Here is a 17,110-nt window from a genome sequence, read left to right on the forward strand (position 1 = left end):
ATGCCCCCTCTCCTCACAGGTGGTACACCCCCTCCCCTCATAGGTGGTATGTCCCCTATCCTCCAAGGTGGTACGCCCTCTATGCCCCCTCCCCTCAAAGGTGGTATGCCCCCTCTCCTCATAGGTGGTTTGGTGCTCAGTCACTCAGTTGTGTCAGAGTCTTTGCAACCCTATGGACTGTAGCCCACCAAGCTCCTCTGTCCATGGGATTCTCCAGGCAAGAATACTGGAGTGGGTTGCCATACCCTTGTCCAGGGAATCTTTCCAACCCAGGGATCGAATCCCTGTCTCTTACACCTCCTGCATTGTCAGGTGGGCTCTTGACCACTAGAGCCACCTAGGAAGTCCAGCCAATGTCAGTATCACTCACTTACCCATCCTTGAAAGAGAAAGTAAAGTCGCTTAGTCGTGTCAGACTCTTGGCAACCCCATGGACTGTAACCTACCAGGTTCCTCCGTCCATGGGATTTTTCTAGCCAAGAATTCTAGAGTAGGTTGCCATTTCCTTCTCCAGGAGATCTTCCCAACCCAGGGATTGAACCCCAGTCTCCCGCATTGTAGGCAGAAGCTTTACCATCTGAGCCACCAGGGAAGTCCTACCAATCCTTGGGAGAGGCTATTGTTCCAAGAGGGAGTTGGCAACTAATTCCTTTACCCGGTTCAGTTCAGCCTAAAACTCTATCTTTTAGCACAACAAGGAAAAAATTTCCTCAAATTTTCCCAATCTATAACCACACTACTTATTCTTAGGGAAAGAGTGGGCCAGTGGGAAACTGAGTTGAAGTTAGCCAGAAGGAGTAGCAAACACCACAAATCAATTGTTCTTATTTTCTTAATAATTATGGTAATAATAACAACCACAATAACTAAATAACAATACTTGATGCTTATTATTATTATAAAGAAAGGTAATAACAACTGATCAAGTACTTTAGTGATTATTATATTCAAATACTGTTACAAGAACATTTATGTATTTCTTATTTAATTTTAATAATAACCCAGTTAAATAGGAGTAGTAAGTGTCCTTTTGAGACCAGGAAACAAACTTAGAGAAGTTAACTTGCCAAAGATCGTATGGCTAATAAGTTGAGGAGGTCTAAACACATCTTTCTGGTTGAAATATTGGTTTTCTCAGCCATTGAACTATGCTATGCCCTGCTTTTCTTGGCCTTCATTACACTTTATTTTACACTCCTTCCATCTATATAATTTGTAATCAACATAAAATTATCAAGAGAAGATGAAAGGCACGCACTTCCTCCTTTAGATTCACATCTGTGTATAGCCAATGGAAAATAGAAGCTTGTATATGGCAACTGTGAAATATAATTTTAATAGTAACCAAGTTGATTTTTGATGTAGCAGCAACTTCTGCAGTTTTCTTTAAAAAAGAAATTTTCCCCCAAAACATTAACCCTGTTATTGCAAAGGAGAAACTGAGAATTGGACTATATCAAGCATATTTGTAACTGAAGAGTCCTATTTGTAACAATCCCTTCATTTTACATATTAATAGCATTGGAGATGTGTGACAATTCTCAAGTAGAGCACAGAAATACTCTTCCACCTCTCTTGCAATGTAGCCTCCAGGAGATTACTGTACAAGAATATTCCCTGGAAGAGTACAGCTGGGGCTCTTGGGGGACTGAATACAAATGACAATCATTTCATGAGAAAATTCAAATCACTGCCAGGATACTGCTGCTTTAGAAACATTTATAAATTATGAATAATACTTAAATATAAGAATTCAAAAATGACTAATACAAAATTGACATGTGTACTAGTTAAAAATTCCTCCTGCCTCATTTCAATAAAAGAGAACATGCAAATATATAACAATAACAGTGATGCTGGACCATACTAATGGTCCAGTTTATTTTCACTGTTGTGGTTATATTAAAGTGGTTATATTAAAGTTCCTCTCAGAATCAATTATAATACTGGCAACTGTCTGAATATGCCCTCAGGTTCCATTCTCTGAGAGATATTCAGCACAAATCTATGTGTTCTCACAATTTTACTACAGGAAGTTTCCCTTAGGCCAATTAAGGTCCCTTTATCTTCCCTGGTAGCTCAGACAGTAAAGTGTCTGCCTATAATGTGGGAGACCCAGGTTCAATCCCTGGGTCAGGAAGATCCTCTAGAGAAGGAAATGGCAATCCACTCTAGTACTCTTGCCTGGAAGATCCCATGGATGGAGGAGTATGGTAGGCTACATTCCATGGGGTCGCAAAGAGTGGGACAAGACTGAGCGATGTCACTTTCACTTTCTATCTTAATTAGCTTAACTAGAATCTCTTTACAATCTAAAAGAGCATGAAGTTTAAATGTCTTACTGCTGTTTCGGCAGTTGATTCTTTCAGTTCCTGTCTTATTTGGTTTGGGAAGTAGAATAATGACCTTGAATGACAATCCACTCTAGTATTTTTGCCTGGAGAATTCCATGGACAGAGAAGCCTGGTGGTCTTCAGTCCATGGGATTGAAAAGAGTCAGACATGACTGAGCAACTGACACTCACTTGCTTCAGTAGTTCTAGCTATTTAAGGTTGTTATTATTTTTCTGTGTGTGTTTTGTTCTTTTACAGAGAGAAAGGTAATGTGAATAAACAAATGTCAGATTCTAGAAGCTGTGTAAGTTCCTTTTATAGTTATTATTTATCTTTTATTTAATCCTCATACAATAATGGCCTGAAGAAGGTTAGGGAGAGAAAAAAACTTGAAACTACAAAACTGAATCAAAGATTTGGTTCAAACCTCTACAATAAATGATGATGCTAGGATTTGAAAGTATAGTTCTGACCCTCCACTTTACTATTCCCAATATGCAATGCTTTCTCTTAGGCTATGCCTAAATTGTCATAGCAGATGTTTATAATGTAGAGGAAGAATGTCACCTGCCCTATCACTAACCAAAGGATGTTGTGACCTTTATGCCAGCAGCCTCCACAGTCACTCCTAACTGTGCACCCTGAGGGGATTCAGTATGAAGAAAAATAGGAAACTGGCTGCATATGCCTGAGGTGCATATCAAAGGGATGATTTCAATGAGCCCAGACTTTTGCATCTTCCCCTACACAGAAAAGTGCTAAATTCCTTAATTGGAGATGTCTGGTTTTCTTTAATTAACAGTAATCTTTTGATGTTCTGACTCCCTGGTTTTTGTTGCAAAATTGTATATCCTGGCTCCTCCCTTATCTGCAAACAGGTTTCTTAGGAGACAGGTAACATTCGTTCTCTGGTATTTCCATCTTTTTAAGAATTTTACACTTTGTTGTGATCCACACAGTCAAAGGCTTTAGCATAGTCAATGAAGCAGCAGTTGATGTTTTTCTGGAATTCTCTTGCTTTTTTGATAATCCAACGGATGTTGGCAATTTATCTTTGGTTCCTCTGTCTTTTCTAAATCCAGCTTGTGAAGTTCTCGGTTCATGTACTATTGAAGCCTAGCTTGAAGGATTTTGAGCATCACCTTGCTAACATGTGAAGTGAGTTCAACTGTGTGGTAGTTTGAACAATCTTTGGCATTGCCTTTCTTTGGGATCGAAATGAAAACTGACTTTTTCAGTCCTGTAGCCACTGCTGAGTTTTCCAAATTTGCTGGCATATTGAGTGCAGCACTTTAACAGCATCATCTTTTAGGATCTGAAATAGCTCAGCTGGAATTCTATCACCTCCACTAGCTTTGTTCATAGTGAGGCTTCCTAAGGCCCACTTGACTTCACACTCAAGGATGCCTGGCTCTAGGTGAGTGACAACATCATTGTGGTTATCTGAGTCATTAAGACCTTATTTGTATACTTTGTGTATTCTTGCCACCTTTTCTTAATCTCTTCTGCTTCTGTTAGGTCCTTGCTGTTTCTGGCCTTTATTGTGCCATCTTTGCATGAAATATTCCATTGGTATCTCCAATTTTCTTGACTAGATCTCTAGTCTTTCCCATTCTGTTGTTTTCCTGTATTTCTTTCTACTGTTCCTTTAAGAAGGCTTTCTTATCTCCCCTTGCCATTCTCTGGAACTCTGCATTCAGATGGGTATTATCTTTCCCTTTCTCCTTTGCCCTTCACTTCTTTCCTCAGCTATTTGTAAGGTCTTCTCAGACAACCACTTTGCCTCCTTGAATTTCTTTTTCTTGAGGATGGTTTTGGTCACTGCCTCTTGTATAATGTTACAAACCTCCATCCATAGTTCTTCAGGCACTCTGTCTACCTGATCTAATCCCTTGAATCTATTTGTCACCTCCACTGTATAATCATAAGGAATCTGATTTAGATCACACCTGAATGGTCTAGTGGTTTTCCCTACTTTCTTCAATTTAAGCCTGAATTTTGCAATAAGGAGTTCATGATATGAGACACAGTCAGATCCTGGTCTTGTTTTTTCTGACTGTATAGAGCTTCTCCATCTTTGGCTGCACAGAACATAATCTGATTTTGGTACTGACCATCTTGGTGATGTCCACGTGTAGACTCATCTCTTGTGTTGTTAGAACAGGATGTTTGCTATGACCAGGGCATTCTCTTGGCAAAGTTAGTCATACATTTCTGAATTTTAGTTATTGGTGATTCAAACCACATGTATACATATAGAACACTTAGATATCTAAATATTCTATCTATAAGAGGAGAGAATATTTCATAGTGGGAAGAGCAGGGTTTTTTTTCTTTAATTTTATGAAATAGCATTCAAATACAAGTATTCAAAGTATGCCCAAGTCCACTCTAAAATTTTCAACTTCAAAACATTAGTGAAGAACACATGCATGTTCTCTACAACTTCTCCAGGTAACTTATTTAGTGGAATGTTGCCCTTTTGGCCACCATCATTTCTGATTTGGAAATCTGTAACAATTTTCTCCCCTAGCTTCTGTTTTTTCTCCCAACTATTAATAGTATGTTCTCCACACAATAGCCAGAGTGGATCCATTTAAAACACCTCATAACCTCACACACTTCTATACCAAATCAACCTGTTTCCACCTCACTCAGAATAAAAACCAAAGTTCTAATTATGGTTTATAAGGCCTTACAAGACCTGACCCCCTTGACATGTGTGAGCTCTTCATTTTGTAGTCTCTGTCTCCCTTATTCTGCTCCAGCCACAGTAGCCACCTTTCTATATCTGAAGCACACCAGGCAAACTCATGCCTCAGGGCCTCTGTACCTGCCCTTTCTTCCTTCTATCTGGAACACAATTTCTCAATATCTACATGGCTTATACCTTCGCCTCATTCAAAAATTTATTCAAATGCTTGTTTGTTGTTGTTGTTGTTGTTTATAAAGTGAAAGTTTACTTATTTTTTATGTGTCAGTTGGAGTTCCAGGTTATTGGACCTCTTGACTCCACACAATCTTTTGTTGTTCTTTTTAGTTCCCCAACCAGAGATTGAATCTGGGCCCTGGCACTGCGAGTGTCGAGTCCTAACCACTGGACCACCAGGGAATTCCCCAATGCTCTTTTTTTCTAGTGAAATTTTCCCTAACCATCTCTTTAAAATTGCAGAGACCTTCCATCCCAAGTTTTATCCATCCATTTTCTCCATAGCACTTAGCATCATCTATTTTATACTTTATTTATTGTTTTTTCTTTCTTTTTTTCTTTTGCATTCAGACTATCAGTTGTATGAGGGCTGTGACTTATCTGTTTATTTTTTTCACTTCTGTGTGCCTAGGACCTGCCATAGGGCACAATACATAGTAGTTTCTCAACAATAATTTATTGAATAAATACATAAATGAATACACATCATTTCAAAGATGACTTCCAATAATTCATGTATTTATTCCTCACATTCTTATATAACAAACCTCTATGTACAGGCCCTATATCAAGCACTGAGGATAAAACACTGAATTTGAAATTTATTTCCAGTCATCTCATGGAATAGATAGGTAGTTACAACAGGAGATATTTCAAATTTACAAGACACATCTGGCATTTCCTCTGCTACCTTAATTCCATTTTTGGGGATAGTTTTCTTTTTATTGATGGTGACCAAACGTAATATTCTCCTGTTTAGGCTTTTAATTGCATGAAAAACTTATTGAATAAGCCCTGATGTTTTCCTTCATGTTCTGCCAAACATTCTTCCCCAAACTCTGGGTTAAATCTCAGGTAGAATACAGCTTTGCAATCAATAATTAGGTATTGAAAAAATTCTAATTTTCTAATATTAAAATCTCAAGCCCATTTCAAGCTTCTTTTTGGGTCATGTCTTATCCAAAGCAAATCCATAGCCAAGCCTAGAGTTAGGGTGATGGGAAAGTATGCCCCAGCTAAGGCGGGTATCATAGCAAAATTGCAAAGCAAAGGGTGTGGGTAAAAGGAAGGATGAAGAATTGGGGACATTTAATGCAATCTTCCACAATCTTGGATAAGACAGCTGTAACTCAGAACTTTGACGGGGAAAGAGGGATATGCATGAATACTATAATTATAGACTGTATGGATATTTACAAATTTTTATTCTCAGCTGAAAACAGCATCCTGTTGTGTGCACTGCTGGAGTAGCAGCTATTATCTTCCCAATGCTCAGAGGTAAGAACCAGTTTAAATATTTACTTGGATCCACAAGCAGTTTCTATTAGCAGTAATACATTCTTCACTATGTGCCTGGCTTCCTTGGAAACTCTAACATCTTTTGCTTATACAGCATGGATTTAAAAGAGAGAGAAAGAAAAAGGGAAATGGGTTCTTTGACTGTAAGTTGCATGCTCTTCTCCTTTTCTATTTCAATGTGTATGTGTGTGCTCAGTTGCTCAGTCGTACCAGACTCTTTTGTGACCCCCTGGACTGTAGACTGCCAGGCTCCTCCATGGAATTTTCCAGGCAAGAGTACGGGAGTGGGTTGCCATTTCCTCCTCCAGGAAATCTTCCCAACCCAGGAATCAAACTCACATCTCTTGGTTTCCTGCATTGGCAGGCAGATTCTTTAGTGCTGAGCCACCAAGGAAGCCCTCTGTTTAAACAGTTACTTGTAGACTCTTTTTGGGTTTTGTTTCAAATTCCATAATTCATGGATCCTCTTCTTGTCTAGATAGAACATATTATTTCTTGTTTCTATCTAGATCTACAGGAATAACATTAACTGTCAAGTTACTAATTATCTTATAATCATGTTATAAAAGTAATGGCAATAAGCATAATTTGGAGTTAAAAGCTGATCAGTTTTTGCTTACAGATAGTAATCATCTTCATTTCTTCGGTATTGCATTATATATACTTATATAATAAAACATACATTTTCACTTTGTAGGCAGCAATTAATTTCAACTTAACATTTTGGCCTTAATCCCATTAACATCTAAAGGCATGCCTTGAATATATTTGATTTTTATGAGATAACTGGATTGAGTTGGAAACAGAAAAAAGTGTTTTCATGATAAGAAAGGGAAAAACTTTAACACTTTGAATAATACTGATTTTGGACTCACTACTACTTGAAGTGTGAAGATCTGGTTCATTCCTCCTGAAAAATAACCTTTTGTATTTTGTTACTCCTAAGTGGTCTGCTATCACTTCCTTAGGCAGGAGAACTGGCATGGTGGTATAAGAATGTATTTTTGAATGACATGATAACATCATTCAGAAAAATACCAAGTTTTTCTTTACAGTTACTTGTAAGAAAGGCACACCTCTCTTTTCTCATGCTATCATTGCCTTATTTTAGTTTCTCAGCAGCACTTTCATAGTCTAGAGTTACTACTGTTGTAGCCATGCGTTCCAGGAAACAAACTCACTCAAAAGGACAATGCAGATAGTGGAGTGCAGTTTATTACACCGGCAGGCCCAAGGCAGAAACTCCTCTTAGCCAAGGATCCCGACCAGTTTTTGTGAAAACCTTATATACCCTAAGTGTACATGCTCAAACCCACCTCCCCAAATTCTCTGAAACTAGTCTGAACAAAGGAAAAGAAAGATACAATCAATCAAAGTTAATCCATGATTCGTAAGCCTTAAGCCTAAGTAGTTAACAGTGGGTAATAATAGGCCTGTGGTCATACCCCAATAAGCATAATAGAATTTATGATTCTATTTGGTTACACAGATAATTGGGGTATTCTTTTAGTAGGTACGAGCCCTGGGGTGCTTCCAACCAGGGGGTCTGGTTTTCCAGTTGGTATGCTGTTTCCATAGATACTGGGCATATAGCTCAAAGTCCACAGTCCAGCCCAAGATGGAGTCCTGCTTTCAAGATGGAGCCTCTTCTGTCTGTTTCCTCCTTCACTACATCATTTGTTTATTTTTATTGTCTTATTCTATATCCACTCTACTCCCCCAACCCATCAAAGGCCAATATGGGTCTCAGCCAGTCTTATTCTCCTCTGTATTGCATTGCCTAGAAGATTGATAAGCACTTAGCGCATGTTTGATGAATGGGCACATTAAAGAATGTGTAATGATCACTCTTTCTATGTGCCACAGAGACATGGATAACATTTGAAAGAAAACTTCTCATTAAGTGCATCCTCATTGAGATGTCACTGCCTGTCAGTGGGTTTGTGTTTTAGCCCTCCTAGAAGTTTACAGTCAACTCTCCTTTTCTACATTTGATAGTTTAATTATCAACACTTTCTTCTCAGCTCTTCCATTCTACTCCAGTTATCTTTCAGCAAAGATTTCATCTAATCCTTCACCAAGAGATTAGACACCAACCCAAGGTTCACGTTCCATTTTAAAACAACTTTATATTATGTCTAGCAATTTCTGTCCGTTCTCCTTCCATTGGGGAGTGAACCTTCAGGTGGTGGTGGTGGTTTAGTTGCTAAGTTGTGTCTGACTCTTGCAACCCCATGGACTGTAGCCTGCCAGGCTCCTTTGTCCATGGGATTCTCCAGGCAAGAATACTGGAGTGGGTTGCCATTTCCTTCTCTAGGGTGTCTTCCCAACCCAGGAATTGAACCCAGATCTCCTGCATTGCAGGTAGATTCTTTACCAACTGAGCTAACCTGTTAATCTGCACTTTACATATCATGCCCTTTTCTGGCTTTCTGAAACCTTATGCCACAAATTATTCTGTGATTTCAATCTTTAAACTCTGCCTTGGAATAATTTCTTTTCCTCCTTCAATTAAATGCGTTCAAGTGTTTTCCATCTTAAAACAGTCAAACAGACTCTAAAAACAAGAATCACATTCATAAGTTTAGCCCTAACACTGATCACCCTAAAACAAGGGCAAAAATGTTTGTGATGTTCACCTCTTTGTTCCCAAGATCTAGAAAAGGGCCTGGTACATAGCAAACACACAATATAAAGATTCATTCATTAAACCAGCTCTTAACAACTGCTAATGTTTGCTTTGTAGCAATTATCATTCCAAGTACTCCATAGGGGTACTCACTTACTCTTCATAAGTTAGATACAATTATTAGTTTCACTTTACTGATCCAGAAACTGGGATACATCAAAAGTAAGTAATTTTTTCAAGGTCACAGATACCTTGCACTCAATCTCTAGACTTGCTGTCTCTCAATTATAAATAGATAGTAGTACCTGCAGCAAGAACTTCCCTGGTGGCTCAGACAGTAAAGCGTCTATCTACAATGAGGGAGATCCGGGTTCGATCCCTGGGTCGGGAAGATACCCTGGAGAAGGAAATGGCAACCCACTCAAATCCCGTGGACGGAGGAGCCTGATAGACTGTAGTCCATGGGGTGGCAAAGAGTCGGACACGAGTGAGCGACTTCACTCACTTCACTCACTCACCTGCAGCAAGAGATGGATGGATGGATAGAAGGAGACATCTCTATCTTTCTCTCTCTATTATATTAAACAGTGTTCAATCCTAGGTGGAAATAGTTCATTATAAAAATAATTAAGCCCCTCCTTATTTTATTAACCTCTGTTGCTTTAGTACCTGATTTCATTAAACAGACATTTTCAAGTTCTCTCCTAAACTTCTTTCTGCATGAGGACAACAATGTTAATAACTTTGCCTGAGTTTTCATACTGAATAATTTAGACTTGAACCTCAGTAGTTAGACTCAAGAATCTGTGCACTCTAAGCTCTTTGCCACACTGCAGGTCACCATTCTTTTTTCCTTTTCTTTAAATGGATGCTGAAGCTATGCTATATATTGATGGTATACAATCATCATTAGAATCCTAATCATTTTTGAGACAAGCAAATATATGTCTATATCCCCCTTCCTATCCCTCACACTCCCCTCTTTTTCTCTTTAATGGAAGGCACTAAGAACAATTAGATATCTAGTGCTTTTACTTGGTCATGTCTCTCCCTTAAAGTATTTGCCTCCCAAATAGAAACATTCAAAGTATACTTTTCATTCTTTTTTCTCATACCTCTGATTGCATTAAGCTCCAACTGAAATACTTTCCCCTTCAGCCATATCTTGTCCCTTTTGCTTTTTGCCCTTTTTTCCTCTCCATATGTCTTTTTTTTTTCTTTCTGTATTTCTTTCTACTTCAAACTCTTACAAAATCTTTGTAAACGTAGGTTTTAGAGCCATTTTTAAAATTATTATTCAGTAGGATCATTTTTTGTACTAATTATATTATGGAGCCTGCCATTAATTTTTCCAGTTACATCCCTTTTAATGCAGTTGTATATGAAGAACCCCTTTTACAGTTTTCTATTTGAGAGTATCTGATACCTTTCTCTTCTCTTCTATGCAAACACAGGCGATTGACAGCTAGCACTGGATTACTTAATTGGCTGTATTAGCCTGAGCAGCTATTTCTTTTGCTTTAATTTTAAAGACCTCCAGGTAAAGAGATAATTTTCATATAAATATTTTCTAATATCATTCAGCATGTACCAACAGGACACTTTCTTGCCTTTTCTCTCAAATAAGCCTTACTATTTTAATTTCTTACTATTCTCCATTCAATGGCAGAGGTAAAAATGAGGGTTCACATATACTGAATTGCTTTCTTTCATCTAAAGGTAAGTGCCAGTCTTCTTCAGGCCACACATCCCAATCTCACCATGACATTTATGATCTGTTTTGTAACAGACTGTTAATTTGGCCTTTGGGGGGTTGCATTTTGTCTCTTCACAACAACTAACTCTAGTTGTATCTCTCAAAGAGAAATATCATTGAATATATAGCAATTCCAAATATCTTTAAAGAAATCCTCCATTATTCTAAAATTATACATGCCTAATTATCCAGTCTCCATGTCATGTGTACTCATGTTGCCTTCAGCAATATAAGTCTGTGTTTCACTTTAATTCGACAATGGAATAACGAAAAGGAAGAATATGTGCCCCCTCCTTTTTTGCAATATTCTTGAAAAAATTGCTCTGGGCATATACAGGAGTCTTTGCCATTTATTAAGAATAATCAGCAAAGGAAAGCAAAGAAAAATGATAAGACATATCCATTCCCTAGGGCTTTAATGTTCAGGCTCAATTGGAGTCCCAGGGGTATTTTAACACCTAAGTCCTCTGACTACAAATCTGTCCCTCAGGTCTTTTCAGTTATTTCAGGGAAGTGTCAGTTGCTTATGGTACAAGAAGCAATTATTCCCACGCAGAAAATAGGTCAAAGAAAGAAAGGAAGAAACCTAGTTAGTGAAACAAGGTGCTGAAAGAAGAAAACTCAAAGAGAAAATAAAGAAGCACATTGAAAAAAGTACAATGATGTATATTTACTCTTTTATATTCAAAAGATAAGTATAAATACAGTGACATATAGCTATATTCATCTACATCTATATCTGCATCCATATTTATATTTCACCCATATATGCCCATATATTCAGTCTGTAAGTGGGAAGAAACAGACCTGGTGATTAAGAATTCAAACACAAAAACAGATACTCAGTTGACACTGAGGCTCTGGCAGGTCATGTGACATAGACAAGACACCTATTATGTCTGGGCTTCAATTTATGCATCTTTAAAGTGGAACCTTTACCTCATTTGGTTGTTATGGGATCAAAAAAGTAACAGATATAAAATACTTAATCCAGTGCAGGATGAAGTTATTATTTAAACACGTTGTTTCATTTACAAATCTTATATGTGAACAACAACAGTGACAAAAGTGTTCTGTAACACACTTCACTGCCTTTTAGGTGAATGGGCCCAAGAAACTGAAGGCTCTTTGTTGCGGTTAGCTGAGTGCCTAGGTGTTAAATGTAAATTTATTAAGGCTTGGATGTGGGCCCGATGTAACAAAAGACTGAGCTGTTTAGAGACCTCAGAAAACTGCTTTAAACACAGCAAGTCCCTCTGTTCATGTCCCTGGCCTGGGCACTATTTGAGATGAAGGCAGCAAAGGAAAAGCTCAGAGAAAGAAAGAGACCTGAGGATTGGCTCCCTGCCCAGGTGGCTATTGAGGAGAGGCTAGTCTAAGGAGCATTTGGACTGAGATGGTGAGTGCTGTGTAAGAGTCCTCCTTCCAGGAGCCCACGGAGCTCCAGGTAATCTTGCCCTTTCTCAGTACCCTTGCTGTTAATTAATTTGCTTATGAAAATAGGTCAAGTCACTTGGTTTCACTTACAGCTTGAGTCCAGAGCAGAGTCAATCTGTGCAGTCTGAACCTTTTCATGGGTTATTACTTAGACAAAAGGACTTTAAATTGCTGAGAATGCTAGGATCAGGATAGCTGCTTCCCTCAGGTAAGTATGCTACCCTGAGGTGTAAAATTTCCTACAATGGTATTTTCATTACCAAAGTCATTTCCTAACTCCTGTATATTTTCTTTAGTTACCTATTCACTGTTCAAAATTTCTAAATTTTCCTAGATGTCTAGATGTTTCCAGTGTAGAGCCATTTTATATTTGAAGATATTTACTTGTCTCTTATAAATAAAAATAACATTCATCTTCAAGGGTGTAACACTTTTGCAAAATAAATTTCCCCCCAAGAATGTTAAAGAGCACACTCAGGAGCTAAGCAATCATATTGGACTCAGGAATATTCTGAGAATTAGACCCAGATTTATTGGGTAGGTCACATAACTCCTCTTTTTGCCTCAGATTCCTTTGTGATGTGATTGGAATAATAATGAGACTTCTCTTTTGAGACTGGACCTGGGAAATAAAATTTTAAAAATGTGAGCCCCTAAGTTTTGGCATATAAGAGCTGAAAATACCAGAGAATGAATTTCATGCTCAACAAAATTAATTGCAGTAGTGTTTAAATGCAAAGCAACACACTGTCATGATTAGACATTTAAAATTGGAACTGATATTTATGAATGAAAAATGAAGTTATTTCAAGTATCCAGTGAATACTGACTGCCTAATATGAGCCAGGGCATATGCTAGTAACTCAAAGGTAAATGCTAAGAAGAGGGCTTACTCTTCATCTCTCTTGAATTTTCAGCCTTGAAAGGGAGACAGTTAAACCCTTTTACTATAAGTACCTTATAAGGCACACAAGATAACCTAGACATATCAGGAAATCATTCCATATAATGGTTAAATTATAGCTTGAAGTCTACTTGGAATTATGGATGTGTCTGTGGGAAGGTGGCAAGGGGGGAAGAGGAAAAGTAAGTACTAGGTCATGAAAATCATAAACGAAGTAAACCTGAAAGGATGACCATGGCAGTACCTTATCTGTATTAGAATTGTGTGGAGAATGGAGACGGAAAACAAGCCAGGCATCTTAATAAAGAATGTTGCAGAAATCTTAGTGAGAGATGGCTGTGATCTGAGCTACAGTTTTAGTAGTGAGGGTAAAGACAAATTGATAAATTCAAGAGACACTTAATGGTTTTAATTAACAGAATTTTCTGTTAATTGATTGATTAGAATGAGGGTGATCGGGGCAAGTGGAGACACAATAAAAAAATAATTACCAACTTGGTGGTTGGTGATGTCTTTCAATTAAAAACAAGAGCAAGTTTAGGAGGGAAATGTTAGGTTAGTTTAGTTTGGAGAAATTAAACGTATAAGACAGAATATCACAATAATAAGTCTGTGGTACGATTAAATTCTTATTTATTTATGTGGATCTTATTCTATTTATTATTCTATTTATGTGGATGTGACACAGTAATGCTCTGCAGAGAGTATTTGGAGGTACTTTAGAAATGATGAACTGAATATTTTCATAGCTATTCCATCAGAAAAGCTCAAGGTACCTCTCAAGGCTAGAGAAAGAGATGTAAACGCATAGTAAAAGAAACTACTGCAAAATTGGCAAATGAGGCGAATTTTGCCTCCTGTGCTTCTATTTCCTCTTGCAACATTGCTTTTCTTAATTATTTAGACTTGCTCCTGTTTAATTCTTGCCAAAGTTCATCACCGTATCAACAGATAAATGTGTTTCACAGGTTGTGAAGGGCGAGATTAAGAATTGTAGCCCTTCTCTTTCTTCCTCTGCCAACAGTTACTACCTAGAACAAATGGAAAGCAGGCAACTCATAGGAAGAAGGATGACACAGCCTGTGTTCTTTTCTCATCCTTAAATCCCTGGAAGTAACAGTGAATAGGAACTAGATTTGTTTCCCCGGATCTTTTACCTTTCCTTTCCTGAAAAGTTGCAAGAACGATATATAGGACATAACCTTCCTGCTTTCTTTGAGTAGATTTAAAAAATAGCATGGTGATTGATCTGGGGAGGTCTCAGTTAAGTTCAGTTCAGTCGCTCAGTCATGTCCGACTCTTCACAACCCCATGGACTGCAGCACGCCAGGCCTCCCTGTCCATCAACAACTCCCGGAGTTCACTCAAACTCGTGTTTGTTGAGTCAGTGATACCATCCAACCATCTCATCCTCTGTTGTCCCCTTCTCCTCCCACCTTCAATCTTTCCCAGCATCAGGGTCTTTTCCAATGAGTCAGTTCTTCACATCAGGTGGCCAAAGGGACCTTCAGCTTCAGCATCAGCCCTTCCAATGACTATTCAGGACTTATTTCCTTTAGGATGGACTGGTTGGATCTCCTTGCAGTCCAAGGGACTCTCAAGAGTCTTCTCCAACAACACAGTTCAAAAGCATCAATTCTTCAGCACTCAGTTTTCTTTATAGTCCAACTCTCACATCCATACATTACCACTGGAAAAACCATAGGTGCAGCACTTTCCACAGCATCATCTTTCAGGATCTGGAATAGCTCAACTGGAATTCTATCACTGCTGGGAGCCAGTGAGGAACTCCGCCCATGACAAAGGTCATGAGGAAGGAGGCTCGGCATACGCAAAGGCGGGATCGAGCTTCAGGAGTCCCCCTGGAAATTCTCGAGCATATACCCCACCCCAGAAACCACCAGAGTCTGCCTACTTTCTGCTTGTGCTTTCACCTAAACCTCTGACTTTACGGGGGGCTCTCCCCCACTACCTCTCTCTGAAAAAAAGAGTTAGCTTACAGTTCCAGTTAATAATTCCTGGGTGTGACAGTGTTTAACCTACAAACTCCTTTGAAAATCCTCTAGCCTGCCTGAATAGGTTTTTCCGGCCACATGTGACTGTTCAGAGCCTCCCAACTGTGAGAGGCAGGAGATGTTCTAAACTGTCTAAACACAGATTCTTTTGAGTAGTTAAAAGATTGATTAGAAATTGTATTGGTGAATGGTTTTTCACTTAAGCCTGGCTTGCTGCCTGACTCTACCCCTTCCCCATTATCCTCTATGCATAACTTAAGGTATAAAAACTACTTTGGAAAATAAAGTGCGGGCCTTGTTCACCGAAACTTGGTCTCACCATGTCGTTCTTTCTTTTACCTTCTGGCTGAATTATTCAGCCTCTTTTCTCCACTGAATTTCCTCACTGAGCTATCCTCATTCTATTACTCTTTATATCCTTAATTAACATTTAATTAAGCAATTGTTTCCTGATCTTCGCCTACGCCGTCTCTCCTTCGAATACCCTGGATCAGCCGGGGCTGGACCCCGGCACATTTTGCCATCAAAACCTACAAACACTGTATTTCAAGGTATACAGTGTATGGAGAAGGGGGCTCAATGCACTTTTAGTGATAAGCAATGTCAAATTAGCCTATATAACACCATTTGAAGACAACTAACAAGTCTAAAAAATGCCCCACATTTTAAACTGCAAGTAAGCCTTCTATTATAAATCTTTCAGTTATTTTTAGGATGAAAATGCCTAGAATGTGGACTGTTAGCTCACCAAGTAGAGATGTATGGTCTGGTTGCAATGGCCCCATTGATTTGAGTTCACTCCCAACTATGATTCTCGATAACTCTTTAGTCTCATGTATCCAATTCTGCTTTGTCATTCTCTTATTTTGGGGATGGATATTTTTAGACTTGATATCCAGCAGGTCAATTTCTTTCTCAGTTATATACAGAGCTTTAAATATTGTTAATCCTATACCTCCAGGAATGACAGACAATTTGAACTAAAATAAAATATTAGCACTCACTCCTTCTTTCCACAGTAGCACTTTTAATTATGGAGGAGGTACACAATTTAAGATCATTTTGAAAATATAAATTCCCTCCTCTTGTTATTAAAGTATATACAAGTTGGAGAGTGGATTCATGCATTAATAAGTGCTTTTTTTAATTTGCTTATTGAGAAGAGGAAGTTGATTTTTGCTAGAGCCATTTAATTGTTTAAGAGTAATGAAATATCTGAAGGCATCTATACTTAGTTTTAAGAGAAATAAATACAGGGTGTCTCACCCATAAAGAGTTAGGATTATATTTCCTTTCTTTGCATGAAAGATGCATAATTCATAAGCTAATGAGTTGTAAAGGTCTTCTCACAAGTAAAATTGTATTATCCCTCCCAAGAGTAAGATAGTCAAACTATTCTGTAATAACTAATTGAAGTTTATCTTAACATTTAAAATGTAATCTGTTCTTTTTAAATGCACCATTAAAACAATACTCAGATACAGAGAAGGTGAGAGTTACTAGAATGAGAATGGAGAGAAATCTTAAGATAGTATGTATGTATTTGTCTTTTGATGAAGACGAAATTCAACTGTTTAAAAAAAACAACTAGATATATAAGCATAGACCGTTTAGCAGCTCAAATATAACTTAAATGTTTTCAAGAAGCTGATTTCCTTTGGCCTTTATGGCTTCATCCCTGTGGTACAGAGTTTTCTGTGACGACTACCAAAGATTTTTATGCCTTTGTGAACCCCCCTCATTTGCATATGGGCTCAACCTACTGACTTACTCCTAACAAATAGAATATGGCAAAAGTGGGGGGACA

This window comes from Bos mutus, chromosome X (genome assembly GCF_027580195.1).
Source record: "Bos mutus isolate GX-2022 chromosome X, NWIPB_WYAK_1.1, whole genome shotgun sequence".
Taxonomy (NCBI): Eukaryota; Metazoa; Chordata; class Mammalia; order Artiodactyla; family Bovidae; genus Bos; species Bos mutus.